Raw genomic sequence first — 13,197 nt, forward strand, 5'->3', positions numbered from 1 at the left:
AGTCCAAACTAAAGGGTATAGTTTTAAGGTGAGAGGGGAAAGACTTAAAAGGGAGCAACGGGCCAACTTTTTCACACAGAGGATGGTGCATGAATGGAATGAACTGCCAGGGGATGTGGTGGAGGCTGGTACAACTACAACAATTGAAAGGCACCTGGATGGTATATGAAGAGGAGAGTTTAGAGCGATATGGGACAAATGCTGGCAAATGGAACTAGGTTAATTTTGGAATTCTGTTTGGCACGGATGAGTTGGACCAGAGTGTCTGTTTTCATGTCGTATGTCTCTATGACTCTGTAACATTCCTTTTATACTTTGTACAGGTTTTGTGCAACTGTGTGTCTTCCTTGGTCATTTCTGACGGTGTCTTAGAGTCAAATCTGTTGCTGTGGGACTGGAATCACATGCAGACCAGACCAGGTAAGAATGGCAATTCCCTTTCTTAAAGAACGTCAGTGAACCACATGGATTTTTTCCAACAATTGATGGTGGTTTCATGGTTTCCACTGGGTTAGTGTTTAATTCCAGATGAAATAACTGAATTAAAATTCAAGCAGCTGCCATTGTGGGAAGTGAAACTCTGTCCCCAGTGTATTGGATTGCTCATGAATTAGCTTTACCATTAGTTCACTGCCTCTCATTATAACCGCTTCCCCGATCTCACTAAATAACAGACTCAGAATAGAGTCTCCAAGTTTCAGTTCCTAACACTGACATTTATTCCCACGTTGTGTTCATATTCCCTCTCTCTCTCTCTCGCCTTCCCTTCACAGAGTTCTCTGACAATTGTTGGTCAATGACAGTCTAAGCTGGTGTGTGGGCTGAGGAAAGAGTTGCCGCTTGTCTTACCTTGCAGCTTCACCCACTCAGACACTGACTTCACACTTACCTGCTCTGTGGTATGGATTAAACCTGATATGGGTATTATCTTTAACTGTACATATACTGGTCCAGACCATTCCCAGGGTAAGCTGTATGAGAATGTGATACAACAGGATGGTGGAAATTGATTCAGATTCTTAGGGAACTTCAGGAACAATGATATCTCAATAATGATGGAGGGACTGAACCAAGAAGATGCTGGTCTTTATGAGTGTCATGTGAAGTTCAATATTGGCAGTTTTCAACCACAGTCTCCAACAATGCCGGAAGTGGAAGGTAAGGAACAATATCCAGATGGTGTCACTGCCCTGATAGCTCAATGGGGACGGGTTCCACCTGGTCCAGGAGCACTCGCATTGGCTCCTTCTCCTGGGCTCTTTCACTTGGTTTAAGGCAGGATGCAGTGACAAGGAGAGTGAGAGAGATGACGCGAGGATTTCTTGACCATTCCATCACCGTCTCTCAGAGACTTCATGCAGTCTCTCACAGACTGATTCATTTGCCATGTTCAAACTATCTTCAGCGTTCTGGGACAGTGAACAGAGAAAACATCACCAAGGATCCAAGCTCCAAGATCCTCACTGGTTCCATGAAGATGGTCCTGAGATTCAGACTTATTTTTCGATTTAGTTCTAGATTTCTTACAGTCATTGCATTTCAGTCAAATAAGGTTTTTATTTTGATTCATTTTTAATTCATTTATAGTAAAAAATGCAAAAGAAAGAAAAATTTGCATACATTTGTTTATTGTCAAAAATGCAAAAAGAAACAAAAACTTGCACAATTTTTTATCAAATGGAGTTCTGTTAACAGCCCTTTTGAATTGGCGTATATGTGGACGGTTCAACTTTTTATCTCTATGAAATTATATGTGTAGAAGAGACTAAAAACCAAAAGAATTGCGGATGCTGTAAATCAGGAACAAAAACAGAAGTTTCTGGAAAAGCTCAGCAGGTCTTGTAGCATCTGTGAAGGAAAAAACAGAGTAAACATTTCGGGACCGGTGATCCTTCCTCAGAACCAGTTGCCTCAGAACCTGCTGAGCTTTTCCAGCAACTGTGTTTTTGTTTCTGTGTAGAAGAGACCTTTTTTTAACATTGCTCAAGCGATTATTTTTTATGTCACAGGCATGAGGTTTCTTTTAAACAGAGTTGTGTTTCCAGAGCTTTTGGAGAGATCGACACGTGAACAGCTCTGGACTGGTTTTTTTTTAATCAGAAGATTAAAATCTATCTGCTAGACCACTTGAGTTGAGCAGGAATCATTTTTGCTTTTTTTAATTCGATTGTTCAGCTAAGTGGCTGATTTTATTGTTGATTTATATGCTTGACTTTATTTTAATCCTTTTTGCGTGCTTAATATTAATTCTTCGGCGAAAGAAAGGTAGTTTATTTTCTAGAAAAGGTACTAATGTAAGCTGCTTATTTTTATGCTTATTGACATTGAGGGCATACAAGACATATAGAGCTAGATGGCTCGTAGATTTAGAGAAGTGATTACACAGCGGGATCAGTCAGATCGATGGATGACTGCCAGGAAAGGTAAGAAGGTACTTCAAGTGATAGTTCCAGTGGCTATTCCTCTCTCAAACAGATACTCAGTTTTGGGTACCGTTGAATGGTTAGTCTCTCAGAGGAAAGTAGAAGAGACAGTCAGATCGTGGGCACGAAGAATGAATCTTAAGCTAGTCAGGCTTTCACTAAACGTAGAAGAATAATTGTTATAGGAAACTCTCCTGTCAAGGGCACAGACAGGAGATTCTGTGGCAGTAAGCAGGATCATTGGCAGCAGCATGGCAGCGAGAGTAGACCATTCATAGAATGGAGACTGCCCCCTTGCAGTCAGATGCAGCGGCAGCAGTAACGGCAGCACTTTTGCGCCTCCTCCTGGTGATTGGGTGTGGCAGTGACAGTGGCTGCCTATCTCCACCCTGCGACTGGCATGGCCAAGGCAGCAAAAGGCTCCCCACCGTGGCTAGGCCCAGGAGCCTGAATCGAAGGCTGAATGTTCCATACACATTTAATGAAATGAAATTCGAAAATCTGGGCATTTTTCTTTCTTTAGATCTGGACATGTTTCTATCCTTTTGGCTTTGTTTGTTTTACATCTGCTGTTGAATTTTTAATTCTGGATTTTGTAAAGAAAATGGCTTTGCTACATGGTGACTTTGTACACTTTTCACTGTGCTCCTTTGTGCCTATCCTTCAGTGCATGTGACACTAAAACGTAATTCTTATTCTAAGCAAATCTCAGGGAACTGTAAAACTAATAGGGTAATAACAGTGGGGGATTTCAACTTCCCCAGTATTTAGTGGGACGGATAAAGCTTAGAGGTGCCAGAATTCTCAAAATATGTCCAGGATGGATTTTGCTAACATACAGAGAATCCTACTAGAGACGGGGTGATGCTGGATTGAATTGTAGGAAACCACATGTGAGAGATTGATGTGTCAATGCGGAGCATTTTGGTGACAGGGACTATAAATCAGTAAGATTTCAGGTCATTAGGGATGCAAACAAAGTTCTGAATGGGGAGAAGGCTGGTTTTAATATGACAGAGTGAGACAGACAAAATGGCAATCTGTGTGTGGAGACAAAGTCGTAGGTGCAGGTTAAAATGAGTATTTCACATCTGTATTCATGAGAGAGAGAAGTACAGGTCTAGATATCAGGGATGGTGACTGTAATAAATGTGGACAAGGTCGCAGATAGAAGATGGAAGAAATAGTGGTTTTATCAGGCTAAATCCCAAGACCCAGATGAGATGCATCCCAGGATGTGTGGGCCAAGGGAAAGAATGCGAGGGCTCAGATATTAATTTTCAAATCCTTGCTGGCCAAAGGAGGGGTGTCAGAGGACTGAAGGACTGCTAAAATGGTATCATTATTTAAGAAAGGTGTTAGAGATAAACCAGGAAATTACAGGCCAATGGGATGGGGAAATTATTGGAAATAATTCTGAGGGACAGATGGGATCTTTACTTGGAGAGACTATGGTTATTCAAGGATAATCAGCATGGCTTTGTAAAGGAATTCAATTGAATTGAACTGGATTTATTTTTTTGATGAGTTGACTGAGTATGCAGATGAAGGTAATGTAGTTGATGTTGACTACATGGACTTCAGTAAGCTTCACTTAAGAATGTCTTACGCAAGTGGCTTTTTGTACATTTATTAGATAGGATTATTTCTGTCCCTCCAGAAAAGATATTAACATAAACTAACTCAGTGACGCTTTATAGCCCTCCTCCTTGGAGTTCTAAAATAGCTCCAGACTTATTTTCAGATCTGATGGTCAGGAGGTTTCCTTCCAACTAAAAATCTAGAAAAAAGGTATGACTTCCATCCTTCTGAACTCAACCTACTAGTGGTAATTAACTATCTGTTTCTACAGACCATATAACTCAACTGTATAAATATTCAGCAATTAAGTCCCCAGGTCACATAGCTTAAGGGATGCATTTTCTCAGAAAGATTGTTTACAGTTCACTGTTCCAAATCAGGTTCTGACCCTCATTTAAAAAAAAATGATTTACTGAACTGAAAACTAAAATCTATTTCTGTTCATGAGTGGATACAGTCTCTCTCTCATGACGCAATCCTGACTGCATCATGATTTCGACCATCTCAGTCAAATCTCCTGTCAGCCTTCCCTTTGGCTCAGATTCATTCTTAACCCAGTGATATAATGACCTCTCGTTATTTTGTTGGCTCCAATTGTGCAGTTCATAACAAGAAGAAGCATTCTAACTGTATCCAGTCTGTTAAAAGATTGCACAATTTGGAATATGTCTGTTAGATTATCACTGTGTTATGTTCTTCTCTTGGATGCAAAAAGAACAGACACAGACAGGATTGGTGGAACAATAATGTGAGTTTTGATTTGAAGGGAGTATTTTGATATTCTGGGAGGTTATGTTTATGGTAAATCTGACTTGTATTCCTGTTGCTTCAGACTGTCTAACAAGCTATGGGACTGGCCCATTGTATCCAGATGAATTATGTCGTTATTGACAGCAGTTTAAAGTTCATCCACTTAAAGGTATATGTTGTCACACCATCTCCTTTGTGATGAAGTGGCATAATTGATTCCCCAATTTCCCTTAAATGTTCATCTGGTGAATTAGGGTCCATTCGTGATAACAGCATCTGGCAATGACCTGCATAGACTGAAGGCTAAAACTGAAGTGACTTGTACCCAGAGATTTTTGAAGCACGGACATTGATTCCCCACTGGACAACAACAACGTCATACACATTGAACAGGACAGAATGAAATGATGCTCAATGTCAAAAACAAAAATAGGAATTGCTGGAAAAGCTCAGCAGTGGAGAGGAATCAGAGTCAACAGTTTAGGTTGAATGACCCTTCCTCAATATAGCCCAATGAGTTACAGTGCTGAAGCAAGAGTAAGTTGAACTAAAAGACACTGGAGAAGCTGCAAAAGAAAAATTGCCACGGATGACAGCAGGTCTGAGCATTCACGAGAAGATATCAACATGGAAGATTGTTGCTACATAGCCACCTCCTGAAGCAGTGAAGAAAGACAGGAACAGGTTATTGGTCAGCAGTTGTACTGAAAAGTGAAGGTTCTGTGTGACTCAATCAAATCCAAGTGACTGCTAGCAGATGGGAAACAATGGCATAGTAGTATTATCAGCAAAATGTTGATCTAGTGATCGAGAGAATGTTCTGTTGGTTGATATTCAAATCTCATCATGGCACGGTTTCATTTTTGTTTTCAAAAAATTTGCATTAAGAGTTTCATGATGACTGTAACTTCTCGGGAAGGAAATCTGCCATCCTCTTCTGTTCTGATCCACATGTGTCTCCAAACCCACAGCAATGTGGGCGATTCTGAACTGCCCTCTGAACAATTAGGGATGCACAATGAATGCTGACCCAGCCAGTGACATCTGCAACCAATGAATGAATGATAAAAACAAGGAGTCCATGGAAGGTAACAAAACCAAACCCATGTTGTCCTCAGGGTTCAGGGAATTTTTGATGACAAGCAATAAGATTGACTGCTCTGAGAGTCAAAATGTTCAGGAGGATTGTGGAGAGGATAGTCCAGCTTACAATCATGAGTCCCAAAGCCAGGTAATGCAACAGATTCAAGGAATAAAATGTCTTGGCAAAACTATAACAATGCAAAAGGAAACTCTTATAAAAAATAGAGCATTCGTGAAGAGGATTTAAGGAGAGGAAATCCTGAACAGACTCCAGCTCGTTGCTCCAGAATCGGGAAAGCTGACTGATGGAGAAGTTGAAAGTTATGAGAAGTCGTATAGGATAGACAAATAGCAATGTGGAGAGACCTGAAACTAGGAACTGCAAATATAACAGTCACCATCAAATCACCAAGGGATTCAGGGGAAGCTTCTGTCTGTAGGGAGTGTTTAGAATGTTGTACCTGCTTGTTCACCCAGTGTTTGACACAGTGACTATTGTTGTATTTAAGGGGAAGCTTGATTAAATCTTGAGGGAGGAAGCAACAGAGAGAAAAGCTGACAAAGTGAGAAAATGAAGAGTGGGGAGGTACTTGTGCAGAACACGATCATTGCCAAAGACCAATAGAGAGGATGGGCTGATTCTGCAAGTCCCAAGTGCATGGGCCTTCATTTGCTTTTAAGAATACTTAATAAGCACTGCAGGAATTTTTTATTCATTCATGGGGTTTGGATGTTGCGAGTCAGGCCAGCACTTCTTGCCCATCCCAAATCGCCCTTGAGAAGGCAGGGGTGATGAGCTGTCTCCTTGATGTTATAACCCTCACTGATGCATATCATAGAATCCCTACAGTATGGAAACAGGCCCTTTGGCCTAACAAGTCCACACCGACCCTCATACCATCCCAGCCAAACCCATTCTCCCTATAACCCACCTAATCTACACATCCCTGAACACTACAGGCAATTTAGCATGGCCATAGCACATCTTTGGACTGTGGGAGGAAACCGGAGCACCTGGAGACGCGGGGAGAATGTGCAAACTCCACTAGGACAGTACGCGAGGGTGGAATCGAACCCGGGTCCCTGGCGCTGTGAGGCAGTAGTGTTAACCACTTATGTTAAGTCAAACTGATTTCAAATGTGACAATGTTGTGATTGCTTTCCCTTCGAGAATCCTCAATTACAGCATCCCTTCATAATCTTCTATCATTACGCATTGCCAGATCTAAAATAATAGGATCCCAGGCTGATTCTGCAATGTGTTTCTCTAAGAAACAATCTCTTCTGCATTTTACACATTCATTTCCCTTGTTACCTTTGCCTGTCTAATTTGATGAGTCAATAAGCAGATTAAAATCACCATGACAATTATACTACTGATCTTGGACACCTCCACCATTTCTTGATTTCTATAATTTATCCTGCAGTGAAACAACATTTCTGCGGCCTACAAACAGCTCCCCGCAGTGACTTCTTTCCTTGAGATTCCTTATTTCCAGCCAAACCAATTCCACATCATGATCTCAGAGATAGTAGGAACTGCCGACTCTGGAGTCTGAGATAACAAGGCGTAGAGCTGGATGAACACAGCAGGCCAGGCAGCATCAGTGGAGCAGGAAAGCTGACGTTTCAGGTCTGGACCCTTCTTCAGAAAATGATCCTACCTCCTTTCACTATTTGAAATATTTTTCCAGACAGATAAAGAGTCCAAAGTTTTAATTTTTGAAGTCATTTCTTATCCTGGTGCTAATTTTTATGACACACTTATGTATATATTTTCTCCCCCTTTCTGTCAACTTTGATTGTCATTCAGCTCTCCACCACCCTGCATTCCCTGCTGTGTTGTTTTTTGTTTGATTTTTTTGAGAGGGAAGCTCATACAGTATGTAAAGATTATGAGTGCACAAATAGGGCAAATAAGAAGACACCTTTTTTTAATCAGTGGAGGCATCTGTAACTATTGAATATGGATTTAAAGTAAGAGATAGAGGGTAAGAGGAGAGTTGAGGAGTTAGTTTTTCACACAGAGGTTGATAAGAGTCTGGCACTCACTGCCTGAAAGGGTGCTTGAGTTAAAAATGCATGTAACATTTAAACACTATTTAGCTATTCAGTAGAGTTTCCAGTTGCCTCTTCAGTAGCCTGCATCACTGCTGTCTCATTTCTTTTTGATATTTTAAGCATCCCTGCAATTGAATCCCACCTCCCACCCCCACTCCTACTGCAGTAATTGTTTAAAGCAAAAAGTTGTTGGTAAAAAGGCATATGGACCAAGTGCCACAAAATGGGAGAAGTATAGTCAGAAGTAACGCAGTGTGGAACTGGAGGAGCACAGTGGGCCAGGCAGCATCAGAGGAGCAGGAAAGTTGATGTTTTGGGTCAGGACCCTCCTTCAGAAATGGGGGAGGGGGAAGGGAGCTCTGAAATAAATAGAGAGAGGAGGTGTGTGACTGAGGAAGGTAAGGGGGATGGTGATAGGTGAGTGCAGGTAGGCAGTGGTGGGGATTAGTCAAGTGAGGTGGGAGGAGTGGATAGGTGGGAGAGAAGACGTACAGGTTGTGTGAGGTCAAGGAGATGGGGATAAGAGGGAGGGTTGGTCATGGGATGAGGCCAGGGGTGGGGAGATTTCAAAACTTGTAAAGTCCACATTGATTCCATTGGGTGGTAGGCTCCCAAGGCTGAATATGAGATGCTGCTCCTCCAGTTTCCAGGTGGCGTCATTGTGACTCTGAAGGAGGCCCAGGATGGACATGTCGCCCAGGGAGTGGGAGGGGGAGTTGAAGTGGTTTGCGACTGGAAGGTGTTGTCATTTGTCGTGAACAGAGCGCAGATGCTCTACAAAGACTCCGAGCCTCTGCTTGGTCTCACCAACGTAGAGGAGGCCACATTGGGAGGCAAATGCCTTTAGTCTCATTATTGTTACTTCTCAGTCAGGTATGCTCCAAGATCTCTCTGAAACCCGGTTGCATCTGCAGTATTCAGTATCTCCCCTCACTCTCTGGAAAGTCACATGAGTTTCTGTGGGCTCTGTCCCACTTGGAGCTCTGATGGGAATCTTTGGGCAACTTCATTTTTTTGTAAAGCAAATGATTGCTCCCTGATGAAGAAACCACGGTTAAGGAAAAGGCCAGGCAGCAGACAGGATTTGAAAGGTCAGTCTTAGAAAGTGCTTCTTGTAACCCTACACTGAGACTGACAGGAGGACTGCAGAAAGACAAACAAGTAGAGACCTCATAATCAAAACTTCAGCTTTTCACCCTTCTCACTCGCTTACTCTTGTTCTTTTACAGAAAAATGCAGAAGTTACTGCTCTTCCTGGGCGCTACCGAAGAACTGTTGATCAACTTAAGTGGTATGAACAAGAAATGGGAAGTCTGTGTGCGGTCAATAGCAACTGAGAGAATGTCAAAACTGTTGTAAAACTAAAGCACCAACTCCTGCAACAGTTGAGAAAATGAGAGCTTGCATCAGCTTCCAACACATTCCTCAAAATCCTCAGTGTTGACATCAGACACTCTGAGAGCTGGGGCAGCATGGTTTTAGAGAGAGAATAAATCTCCCTCTACACTGTCCCCATTCCTCAGCAAACACTCCCAGGTCAGGGAAAGCGTGAGATTAGAGGCAGAGTAAAATTTCCTCGACTTTTTTAAAATGAAATTAAAGCTCTGTCAACACTGTGTCCATCAACCACTCCCAGGGCAGGATCAACACAGGATAAGACACAGATTTAAGCCCCCACTTCACTGTACCCATCAAATAGTCCCAAGGCAGGGAAAGCACGGGTTTGAATACAGAGTTAAGCTCTCTCTACATTGTCCTCATCAATCACTGTCAGGGCAGGAACAGCTCCTTCTCTCTGGTAGCTTAGACCTCCATATGTTTGTTTTTTATTTATTTGTGGAATGAGAGCTTTGCTGGCTAGGTCAGCATTTATTGTCTAACCCAAATTGCCCAGAGGGCAGTTTATTGTCAACCACATTGCTGTGGGTCTGAAATCACATGTAGGCCAGACTAGATTAGGATGGCACTTTTCTTCCCAAAAGGACACCCGTGAACCAGATGGGATTTTCCTACAGTCAACACTGGATTCATGGCCATCATCACACTCTTAATTCCAGACACTTATTGAATTCAAATTCCAACATCACCTTGGCAGGAGTCAAACCTGAGTCCTCAAAACATTACTTGGGTCTCTGGATTAACAGTCCAGCGATAAGACCACGAGGCCATTGCCTCCCGTCTGTATTGCTGAAGGGAGAGTGACTGGAGACACAGATGGAAGCTGCTGTCCTGGACCTTCTGTCCTGAGCGTACAACGTGGGGATTAGGGCTGATCTAGTATTACAGATCTCTGGAAAGTTAATTACAAATCTATGTGTAGACAGATGCAAATTCAGTGAGTCTGGTTTGTGTTGACATTATACACACACAGAGACACACACACACACACACACGTACACACAAACACGCACATACACACATATATACATACGCACATGTGCACGCACACACACAGCCACACACACTCATTTATTTTTTGTTCTTTTAAAAGCAACCAAAGGATTTAACAGTGCAACAAGTTCTGTTCTGACTGCTAAAGCCACTGTGTGGTCTGCATGTAATTTCTGCAGTTCCACAGTTTCCTTCTCAGAGCCCCGATCCCCGATGCTTTGGGCAATATCTTGTGTCTTTTTAGCTAAGTCCAAGTTTTTTGTAGCATTTTTACCTGTCTCTCTCTCTCTCATTCCAAGGGGAAATCAGCCTGCAATAGGGAAGAAAGTCAAGACTCAAGGTGTGCTGCTGATCATTCGCCTCCTCAGTCCTTATGTGGACAGCATCCTGACTCTGACTGCCCTGAGCAGTGCCTGTACATATCAGTAGTTGCACTTGGCTCAGTGTGCGAGGAGACCCCCCAGAAAGGCCGTCACCCTGACCCAACTGCTGATGACTGACAACAATTACAAGCTTCTTATGTCTGTTCTAACTCCATAACAAGACAGCAGTAATATGAGCGCGGTATCTCTGGCTGAAGGAGCAAAGTGCTAAAAGGCAAATCAGGGATATTGTGAGCATTCAGGGGTATTGTTAAGGAGGGAATTCCAGAATATTGACCCAGCAACACTGAAGGAATGACAATATGTTTCAAGGCCAGAATGGTGAGTATCTTGGAGAGGGACTTGCAGGTAGTGCTATTCCCAAGTATCTGCTGACCTTGTGCTTCTAGATGGAAGTGCCCAAGGGTTTTGAAGGTGCTGTCTCACGATCTTTGGTGAATTTCTACAGTGCATCTTGCAGATAGTACTCACTGCTGCTTTTGAGTGTTGGTTGTGGAGGGAGTGGATGTGGATGTGGTGCCCATCAAGTGAGCTGCTTTGTCCTGGATACAAAACTGACTTCATCATGGAAGACAGAATGTAGCGTGGGAAAGGTGTTTTTCAGAATGGAGACCAGTAATTAGTAGCATTCCACAGGGATCAGTCTTAGGTCCTCTGTTGTTTATAGTATATATAAATGATATGGAGGAAAATGTGGGTGGTCTGATTAGTAAGTTTGCAGATGACAGAAAGATTCGTGGAGTTACTGATAGTGCCAACGATTGTGAAAGGATACAGCAGGATATCGATAGATTGGCGACTTGGACACAGAAATGGCAGATTGAGTTTAATGCAGACAAAAGAGAGGTGATGCATTTTGGTGGATCAAATTTAGGTGTGAATTATATTGGTAATGGCAGAACCCTTAGGAACATTAATATACAGACAGATCTAGGTGTGCACGTCCATGGTTCCCTAAAAGTGGCAACGCAGGTGGCCAGGATGATTAAGAAGGCATATGGCATGCTTGCCTTCATCGGCCAGGGCTTAGAGTACAAGAGTTGACAAACCATGTTGCAGCTATATAAAAACCTTGTTAGGCTGCATTTGAAGTATTGCGTGCAATTTTGGTCGCCACATTACCAGAAGGTAATGGAAGCTTTGGAGAAAGTGCAGAGAAGGTTCACCAGGATGTTGCCTGGTCTCGAGGGCATTGGCTATGAGGAAAGGTCGAAGAATCTTGGATTGTTTTCAATAGAAAGATTGGAGCTGAGAGGAGACCTGATAGAGGTTTACAAAATTATGAGAGGCATAGAGAGGGTGGATAGTGAGAGGCTTTATCCCAGGTTGAAGTTTCAACTACAAGGGGCCATAGGTTCAAGGTGAGAGGGAAAGTTTAAGGGAGATAGGCGAGGGATTTTTTTTGTGTAGAGAGTGGTAGGAGCCTGGAACACTCTGCAAGAGGAGGTGGTGGAAGCAGGCACACTGGCAACATTTAAGAAGCATCTGGATCGTAATATGAATAGGGAGGGAATAGAGGGATATGGACTGAACAAGGGCAGAAGGTTTGTTTTTTAGTTTTAGTTAGGGAATGATGATTGGCACAGGTTTGAAGACCGAAGGGCTTATTCCTGTGCTGTACTTCTCTTTTGTTCCTTTTGTTCTCTTTTGTTCTCATTCTATACATGCACCACCCTATGTGTGAAAAAGTTGCCTTTCAGTTCCCTTTCAAATATTTCCCCCCGACATTAACTTATTCCCTCTAGTTTTGGAATCCCCTACCCTGGGGAAAAGATCTCCGCTATTCACCCCATCCATGCCCATCATGATTTTATAAACTCTATAAAGTCAACCTTCAACCTCCTACACTCCAGGGAGAGATGTCCCATGCTACCCAGCCTCTCCTCAATAACATCCTTGCTATAGTAGTGTGATCAGAATTGTACGCAGTACTCCAAATGTGGCCTTACCACTGTCTTGTACAGTCATAACATGATGTCCCAACTCCTGAACTCAATGCTGTGACCAATGAAGGTAAGTGTGCCAAATGCCTTATTTACCACCGTGTCTACTTATGATGCCACTTTCAAGAAACTATGTATCTGTGACCCTGCATCTCCTTGTTCGACAACACTCCCCAGGGCCCTACCATTAACTGAGAAAGTCCTCCCCTGGTTGGTCCTGCCAAAATGCAACACCTCACATTTATATATATTAAACCCCTGTTGCCATTCCTTGGTCCACTGGCCCAGTTGATCAAGATCCCATTGCACTCTTGGATAAGCTTCTTCACTTTGCACTGTACCATCAATTTTGGTGTCATCCGCAAACTTATCAACCATGCATCCTATATTCTCATCCAAATCTTTGCGATAAATGATGAACAACAATGCACCCAGCTCCTATCCTTGCAATGCATCTCTTATCTTAGCCCTCCCATGTGAACATTAACCTTCTACCACCACCCTCTGTATCCTACCTCAAAGCTAATCTTGCATCCAATTGGCTAGGTATCCCTGGATCCTATGTGATCTAACCTTATGACC

At 42.7% G+C, this 13,197-nt stretch overlaps 1 long non-coding RNA gene across 1 annotated transcript; it reads left to right on the forward strand.

The window, feature by feature from the left end:
- Positions 1-881: 881 nt before the first annotated feature.
- LOC125487522 lies at positions 882-11,007 on the forward strand. Its single transcript, XR_007265934.1, has 3 exons — positions 882-1,158; positions 9,128-9,189; positions 10,589-11,007. It is a non-coding gene; the product is annotated as an uncharacterized LOC125487522 (long non-coding RNA).
- The last annotated feature ends 2,190 nt before the right edge of the window (positions 11,008-13,197 follow it).

Source organism: Rhincodon typus, chromosome 3 (genome assembly GCF_021869965.1).
Source record: "Rhincodon typus isolate 14 chromosome 3, sRhiTyp1.1, whole genome shotgun sequence".
In the NCBI taxonomy this organism is placed as follows: domain Eukaryota; kingdom Metazoa; phylum Chordata; class Chondrichthyes; order Orectolobiformes; family Rhincodontidae; genus Rhincodon; species Rhincodon typus.